Genomic DNA, 8,576 nt, shown 5'->3' with positions numbered 1-8,576 from the left:
CATAAAGCAGTCTGCATGGATTTAATTGACATACAATTACACATTGAGATCTGCAACAAATAAACATCTCCATGGGCAATGATAGCGGGTGCGCCCTGCACTACGTTCGACTGTGGCGAGCCTTTTAGGGACGATAAAAAACAGGCAAGTACGCGACTGTCTCAATTTCAGCTTCTAGTTTATTTTTCAGTTGCTATTATATAACCGAGAGTGAAAAATTAACTAGAAGTTGAGTTTGAGATTTTCGTGTTTTGCCCGTCCTTGTTTTATTATGAAAGTTATTTACCCACTCACCTGCATTTTTACCTTACCTTAAATGTTCTCTTGTGTAGAATTGAAAATTCATGTGCTTCCTTCGATTTCATATCACTGCAACGCAATGCACAACATTGCCAGCTGACACGGAGAATTTATTTCACATATTGTGTCAAAGTCGCAATGTAGGATTTCATGGTATAATGAAATGTAAACCGCGCACCAAATAGGGTAAAGACGAGGGAAGAAGCGGTCGTTCCGTTTGCTTCTTATCTCGTCTTCGTCCTATTTTGTGCTCTGTTTGCAATTTTTCATAGATATCATGGCTTAAATTCTAATTATGCATTTGATATTTAGCTCTTTTTATGGACAGACTATGCAGACAAACCTGCCATCAGGCTCTTCTGCAGCTCCACCAAGGTAGGAGAAAACAGTCCCATGCTACACTTTTATTCATGCTTGTGCTTCTTTTGGGTCGATATTGTTTGTAGGCCAATGCACAATAGTGTCAACTGGCATGGGGTTACTATGACATGAATGTAAATTGTCTTTGTGATGCGGCATTTTCTGTAGGCAGAGCACACAGGCGAATCCAGCATCCGGCACTCCGACAGCCACTCCAAGGTTAGAAATTGAAAGGTTTTTATGTACAGTATTATTGCACAGCCTTATGTGCTTCCAATATCTTTCCGAAGGCCAGCCAAGAAAGCAGCCCATGGAGCACCGCCTTCTCGGTACTGGCATGTTTCACAGTTCCTGTAAAATTAAAACATACAAATCAAACTGTCAGTATATAACAGCATATTTTTCCGATATGCCGCAGTAGAAAGAAGCAACGGTGCGAGGACAACTTTGATAAAGCCATCCGGGATGTACTTGGGATATGCTCTTCAACGCTCAACAACATCCGGAAGAAGAACGAACAGGAACAAGTGCCACCTGGCGACGACTGCGTGGAGGGTGCAAATTGGATTGTATCAAAGCTGAGGGTGCTTACACCGTAGAAACGGTGTGAGGTGATGTACCAAATTAACACACTTGTCTATATTTCTCAAATGGAAAGCTTTGAATAATTCAATACAATGAATCTTACTTGTTTCTCACATTTATATGGCTTCTTGTTTTTAAAGGAACTTGGTTTCGTCATTACATTTTCACGTGCTGCCTCGTACTGCCGGAGGCTCAAGTATGTTTGGCATTCTATTCAAGTGAAATTATCACCATTGGTGCAAAGGGAAATGCTGATATTTTTTCATATTTTTTTCTTGTTTAACTGAAAGCTTGGTGTATACATTTTTAGTCTCTGATCCTCCTACATTTTTCTATGCAAGAAGCTATTGTTCTGAATTCTGTAGTAGTATTTTGTTATTCACTTGATAGGGGTCACCCCACTGCAACCACTTGCTTCCAGAACATGAAAAACAAAAAGCATTATTTATATTGTTATAAAGTTGAAAGGGACAATATGAAGCTAGTTTCAAAACCTAATGGTGGTCTGTGTGGAACAAATAGCTTCAAAGAAGTATGTACAATAATGTGGTACCTTTAGTATTTATATAAACAGCGTAGGGAATACTGTTCATTTTTGTGAGGAGCTAAAATGGTGCAATTGGAATACGTGTGAAATAAAACTTTGCCTTCTTTTTATATTTCTGTTATTTCTTTGATTAAAATAATAAAGTTGGACATAAATTACAAAAGTATACACCGACACGCTGTTTACAAACAAGCCCGCGTTTGCCCACGCCAGGTGTGGGCACTGCGCGTGCGCAGAAACCAAATTCGCGTGAAGTGAAGCGCCTGCACATGCGCAGTGCCATCAACGGCGCCACCGCAGCTGCGTGACGTCAGGGCCGCGTGTTGATCTATACTGTTTGCTCAATTTTGGCTTTCTTTTCGGAACCGACTCAAATGTTACTTCAGCCATACTGGTTTTTATAATGGCTAGATATGTGTTGATCGAGTTGTTAAAATAAAGTTGTTCTCTCTCTCTCAACTTGATGTCTTGCAAGGGTTTACAGTTCTTCCTGCAATAGAACCCATCTTAAAGTATGCTGCCAACCACTACACACAACCAAAGCGGTGCGGCACTACAGCATTCTACATTATGAAATACCAAGCAAGTGCCCAGCTGCTAAAAGAAAAATGCAGAAGGAGCACAACATAAGGCCAGCTTCACCGCTCTGGAGTGGTGTGCTGGGAGAAGCAGCTGATGCGGACGACCATCTTGGTTAGCTTGGTGGATTTTTATTTCTGGGCTGCGTGCTTGATATGTCCTTTGGTTATTTCACGAATGTTTTAAAGCTACTTGGTACGTGCTACCTGTGACATGGGAGTATTGTACAATCTGTGTACGTGCAGAAAATGGAGGTCATATGGGCTTCACATCGTTTTGAGGTAAAAATCGAGGTTCATTTACCCAAAAGTAGCCAGCTTTCTTCTACAAGTCATTATAAAATTACCTTGCAAAGTGACACCCAGGCCATCTATGTCTCCAAGTCCTCGTTTGGTTCTGGGTTTCTTTCCTGAAAGGGCACAATAACTTATGGCAGCAACTATTTCGATGTCCACCGTCAAAATACCTGAAATTGTTTCAACATCTGTAACGTCACCTCCGTAAAACGGCAAACTATAGTCAGTGACAGGTCAAGAACGAAGTGGAAGCTCCTCCCACCTCTTTCCACTTTAGTAGAGGGAACGCTGAAGGGGAGGCGATGCTCTCCGCCGTTCGCTCTACTAAAGTGGAAAGAGGTGGGAGGAGCTTCCACTGCGTTCTTGAACTGTCACCGACTATAGTGTCTTTATTATTTCGAAGTGCACATTCAATGCCACCATCACAATGGTAGGGTGGAAGCTGTTTCGTGGTTTCGTTCTGTTTAGTTCCTCATTGTCTTGTGTTGACGTTTTGAGGGATTAATAAGTTTCGTGCCTAAGAAGTTTCGGTCCTAGTCGGCAGTGGAAATGTCTTATTGAGCGTCTGTGTGGGACTGGCTCGACAGTTGATCCTTTCAGACCTGACACAGCCAGCGGCAATGTTCCGAGCTTGCATCTTATTTCCGCACACGTCTCACCTAAATTTTTGATTCTACAACAAGGGCGAGCTGGATATCCCTCTGTCTTCCCTGTACGTAAGTATTGTAGCCTGTAACCAGCCAGGGCCTGAGAAAAGCCTGCAGTATTTTCAAATAAATAAATAAATAAATGTAAGTGCATACACTACGTAGCACTGAGAAATTTGGCACGCTTTCTGTTCCTCCATATCGTGCGAGCGCGTCTTCATATAATTGTCTCACTTTGCACCTGGCTTCCGCCCTGTTCTAACCGTGTTCCCTGAGTTTTTTGTTTAGTTCAGATTTTCTGTTTCGTTTGTGTAAACTGAGCCGGTGATCTAGGTTAACTATGAAACGATCCGGATGTTAAATAAAAGGCTGTGAATGCAAACATGGCCTCCTTGACATTTCTTGACCAGTGCAAACGAATAAATATTCTGGCTCGGTTGCACGAGATGCACACTTTCTTCAATGACTCCAAATTTTATGACGCTGCATGCAGCTCCTTCGTCTATACAAAACTTGTAAAATAAATCATGAAAAGCAGCGGTGCTGCATCTTGTAATGTTGGGCACAACCAAGCAAACGCTACGTGCAGCATGATAGCTTATGTACTTCAAGTTTTTTTTTTTGTACTCCACACCGCTTAAAAGTTCAGAAAAAAAAAGAACAGCAGCCGACTGCATGACATTTGTTTTTTTGGAAAATATCTGTCGAATCGCGGCGCTGCGTGCAGGCAAGATTATATATATATTTTTTATCACCATTATCGATCGCTCCTCAGTCCCGACTCTGAAGGTCTGAAGTTCTAAGTTCGAGACATGACAATAATAAAAGGATTTTGACGGGCGATGTCGAAAGGTTTTTAAAAATATTTTCACATCTTCAAGAAGTGGCGACACGGACGTCAAAATAATACTGTGAATTATTTTGAGAGTGGACGTCCAAATAGTTACTACCCTAACTTATACTCATCTGGCCATATTCATACTGGGTAAAATACCTGTTGGCATCCCGCACGAGTCAAAATTTTGTCTTGCCATTCAACTTTCCCATCGTTCATGAAGTATCAAGTCAGCTGGTCCCGCACAGCCAAAGCAGTTCTGAAACACAACATCGTACAATATCTGAGCATGTATAGAATATTAGCTCTGATCAGTTTCAAGTAGGGTATTGGAAAATTTCAAGTCCCAATATTGCGAACTTGTTTTCTTCGGTCTATTTTGATGCAAAAAATTACCTTGCGGGGCGAAGTCCCACGCCAGCTAGGTCTCTCAGCCCTGGCTGCCCACTCCTGTCATTCCTCCACTGCCCATCTATGAGTTTTCCTTCCCAGTCTTCATGATCTGTATAGCCTGGAGGGCTGTATGCTGGTCTGGAGTGCGCAGAGTCTTTGAGAAGAAAGTTGTGCAGTGTGACACATGCCTTCACAACGCTTTCTGTAATCTCTTCGCACGCCTTAAATGCTCGCCTCGAAATTCGTCACCATGATCCCGAAGGAATTTTCAATGAGGCGTCTGGTACGACTGAGGCGGTAGTTGAAAGTGGCCCTCTTCAGGTACTCCTGGTACTGTGCAGGGTCACTCCTGTACTTCTGTAGATCTATAGTAAGCCCATAAGATTAATATTAAAATGAAGAGAAAAATAAAATGACAACGACAATGAAGTGTGGTAATTGTTGTGTACATCCTTTGCTCTTACCGTCCCTATTGAACAGGTATCCTTTCAACTCTGTCGTCCTTCTAAAGCCATTACCTCATTATAATTAACACTGTGGTATTACTGAATAGATGAATGTATAGCAAGTGCAGTTGCACATCTTTCACATCTTTCACAAACTGTACCAGAGCTGACTTTGGTCAGTTAACGCTTTGGGCGAACGGCTCGTTCAACCATGGTGCGTTGGATTCCTTGTTCAAGAAAACAAATTTAGGACAAAGGTGTCTGCCCCGTGCTTGGTTCCCAGCATTGAAGTGAACTGTTCTGCGTTACATTCAGGATTCACCAATAGATCTACAAACAGTGTGAGATAATGGCACTGCAGAAAAAAATGTAGGGGTAGGCAAATAGTGGTTTGAATCGAATAGTGCTGCATCATTCAATACCTCCACGGTGCAAAGGAGAGTCACAATAGGTGGTTCTCTTAACAAAGTTGATGCTACGGATGGCACTGCTATTCGATTCGAAGCACTATTAGCACACCCCTAAAAAAATACAGTATCATTAAAAATTGAACTCACTTGCTCTGTGCACAGCGCAGATTATGGGTGACTTTATTGGGGAATGAAAGTGCTCCTAACAATAAATCATGATTATATTCTATTGTTTCTTGGACACTAACGTCAGGCTGCTTAGTTTATAGATGGCAATGCGTGACTTACCGCGACGGGGATATGGCCTCATGAGGAATGTCTTCAGCGGAAATGCCTCGTCCCCCACCATAAGATAGGGTACTGCACCTGCTGAACCTACACTTGAAGGGGGTGGGATGCCGCACTGACTTTCGGTAAAAACTGTTCGAAGTGGTGATCTCAAAGAAATGCCCCCCTCACTTTCACCACCGTAGTGGCACAGGTCAACATATGTGAATCTGAAATGAAGCAGCAAGGAATGAATGAACACACTAAGCCAACTGTAAAGTTTTGAAAGTAAACATTTGGCGGAAATCTGCTTGGTTAGGTAAGAACAATTAGAAGAGGAGGAAGGAACGCCAACCAAAAATAAAAAGGAGCCCAACGTTTCGAAACCTGCTTGGTTTCTTCTTCAGGGGCGACTGTGTGCGCGAGGAGCAAGTGGTCTTGTTTTACGGCAGTGGACGTGATGTTTTCGCGATCATAATGTGGCTGAGCCCGCTGACGTAGGCGGACGGTAAAGCGCCAAGCGACCAATTGATGTTTTGCGGTGTGGTTTGGATGTGATATGACTCGACGAAGAGCCTTTGCCGGGAATTGGTCTCAATGCCGAGAATGCGTGTGTTGTAGAAGTCAATGCGGTGGTCATTTGAGTCACTGTGTTCCGCAACCGCGCTGCGCTCATGATCGAATTTTCGCACCTCGGTTTTGTGCTGGCGAAGTCTTTCTTTAAAGTTATTGGTTTCGCCAATGTATGTGGCAGGGCAATCCGCACAAGGAATCTGGTAAATAACGCCTTGCGCTCTTTCCTTGGCGGGACGGTCTTTTGGCCGGGGCATCAGGTGTCCAAGCGTTGACACTGGTTTGTGGGACGTCTGGATGCCTTCTTTTGCCAGCACACGCGCGAGCTGGTTTCCTTTATGTAAGGGACGCAGATACGCGTGGTTGAGCGGGGATGTGCGATTTCTTGTCGTCGTCGTCAACAGCATAACCTGCCACGAGAAGAGATAGCAGCTCTCCGGGAGCTTCGAGGAGACACAAACATCATGATTCTACCCGCGGACAAAGGAAATTCGACTGTGGTCCTTGACCGGGATGTCTACGAGAACAAGATTCGGGACCTTCTTGACAGCTCTGCCTATCAAAAGCTCAGGAAAGACCCGACATCACAAGTTCAGACAAAACCGAACAATATCCTTTCTGAAATTTTTAAGAAGCACCCTGACGCGCGGAGCCTTCATCTGCGGCTTCTGTGCAGGAATGGGTTTGCTCCCGGTTTCTACGGTCTTCCTAAGGTTCATAAGCCTAACGTCCCTCTCCGGCCGATCGTGGATTTCACAACCTCACCACTTCGGGGATTATCGAACTACCTCCACAGCACTCTCTCTCCTCTCGTTGGAAACGCAGCGACCTATGTGCGGAACACCCGGCACTTTGTGGAACAGGTTACGCAACTAAAGGTAAACGATGACGACAGCCTGGTGTCGTTCGACGTCGGCTCGCTCTTCACCAGCGTGCCGGTTCCCCTGGCAGTCGCCACAACCAGAGCTGCCCTCGAGGGAGACAAGAAGCTGAGCGAACGGACGAGCCTTACGGTGGACGAACTGTGCCGCCTGCTGGAGTTCTGCCTGGGGAGCACCTACTTCAGCTTTAAAGGAGAATTCTTCAAGCAGACCAGCGGAACCGCAATGGGTGCATCCATCTCCGTCACCACGGCCAACCTGACAATGAAAGCCATTGAACAACGCGCTGCAGTCTTTCACTGCACGCCTTAAAGCGTTTTTACGGTATGTCGACGATTGCGTCTGCATTATGAAGAAGTCAGAAGTGAACAACTTTTTGGCACACCTCAACTCCATCGAGCAGGCCATCCAGTTCACCGTTGAAACTGAAAAGAACGACGCCCTGCCGTTTCTTGACGTGCTGGTCAAAAGACAAAAAGATCAATTGGAATTCACAGTGTACAGAAAACCGACACACACTGGGCGCTATCTCCGATTTGACTCAAACCACCCTGCGAGCTACAAGGCGTCGGTCGTCCAGGCACTCCTGTGGGGTACTTATGAAAAGTATGCATATTTGCCTCATTGTAATCCGGAAGGCACCCGAATGTTCTACCGCCATGCACGGCCGAGCACCCCACCACAAAGTCACGAGCAAGCGCCCACTCAAAATTTGAAGATAAACATATGGAACAAGTCTATATCGGCGCTTCTTAGGTCAGTGCGAGACATGGTCAGTGCATGTTTTACAAATGTAAAAGTCGGGGTTGGGGGTGGGGGGGGGGGGGGGGGCACTTAGTAGTAATGGGTGGATGCTCAGTATTTTATAATAGTTGTAATCATGTTTTATATTTATTATAGATGAACCTTTTTGTGTGGTCTCGTGAAAGCCGTACTACAGGTAGGTGTTCCACTGTACTGTATTATAGCGAATTTGTTTCATTACACTCGCGCAGTGTGGTGAAAGACACTGTGAGGGCACAGGTGCAGTGAAACGAATTCACTATTGCAGTGTTGCATTCAGCAGCAAAATGCCTTAGTTTAGTCTGCTTTACAATGCACTGTTGACGAGGTATTGTGCTTTTTATGGGCACTCATGATAAACCACTGGTTGAACCTGAGCAATATCTCTTCCCAGTATGTCTGCAGAGAGAAACTTTACCTGTAGTGTGCATCACATGAAGCAAGAAGAACAACACTGAATGTTTTCTTGTAGTTGAGATTTCTCGAGCCGGTGTTGTCTGGGCATTCTATGTTAATGTACTTCCCATCACTACTTCCGATGCAGTTCGGGAAGTTCCAATACAGCTCCATGTCTGCTGCAATCTAAAATAGTTATATACAGTTCAATACAATTTTAGAATAATGAAAAACTTGTTACCCAAACAGTGAACTCTGTGTGATGTATGAAATAAAAA

The 8,576-nt window shown here is 44.2% G+C and overlaps 1 pseudogene; it reads right to left on the bottom strand.

The window, feature by feature from the left end:
- Window positions 1–2,645: 2,645 nt before the first annotated feature.
- Window positions 2,646–8,413, bottom strand: LOC115319033 (annotated as a pseudogene).
- Between the last annotated feature and the right edge of the window lie 163 nt (window positions 8,414–8,576).

Source organism: Ixodes scapularis, unplaced genomic scaffold (genome assembly GCF_016920785.2).
Source record: "Ixodes scapularis isolate PalLabHiFi unplaced genomic scaffold, ASM1692078v2 PGA_scaffold1__304_contigs__length_218370807, whole genome shotgun sequence".
Taxonomy (NCBI): Eukaryota; Metazoa; Arthropoda; class Arachnida; order Ixodida; family Ixodidae; genus Ixodes; species Ixodes scapularis.
This window is presented reverse-complemented; position numbering and strand designations above follow the sequence as displayed.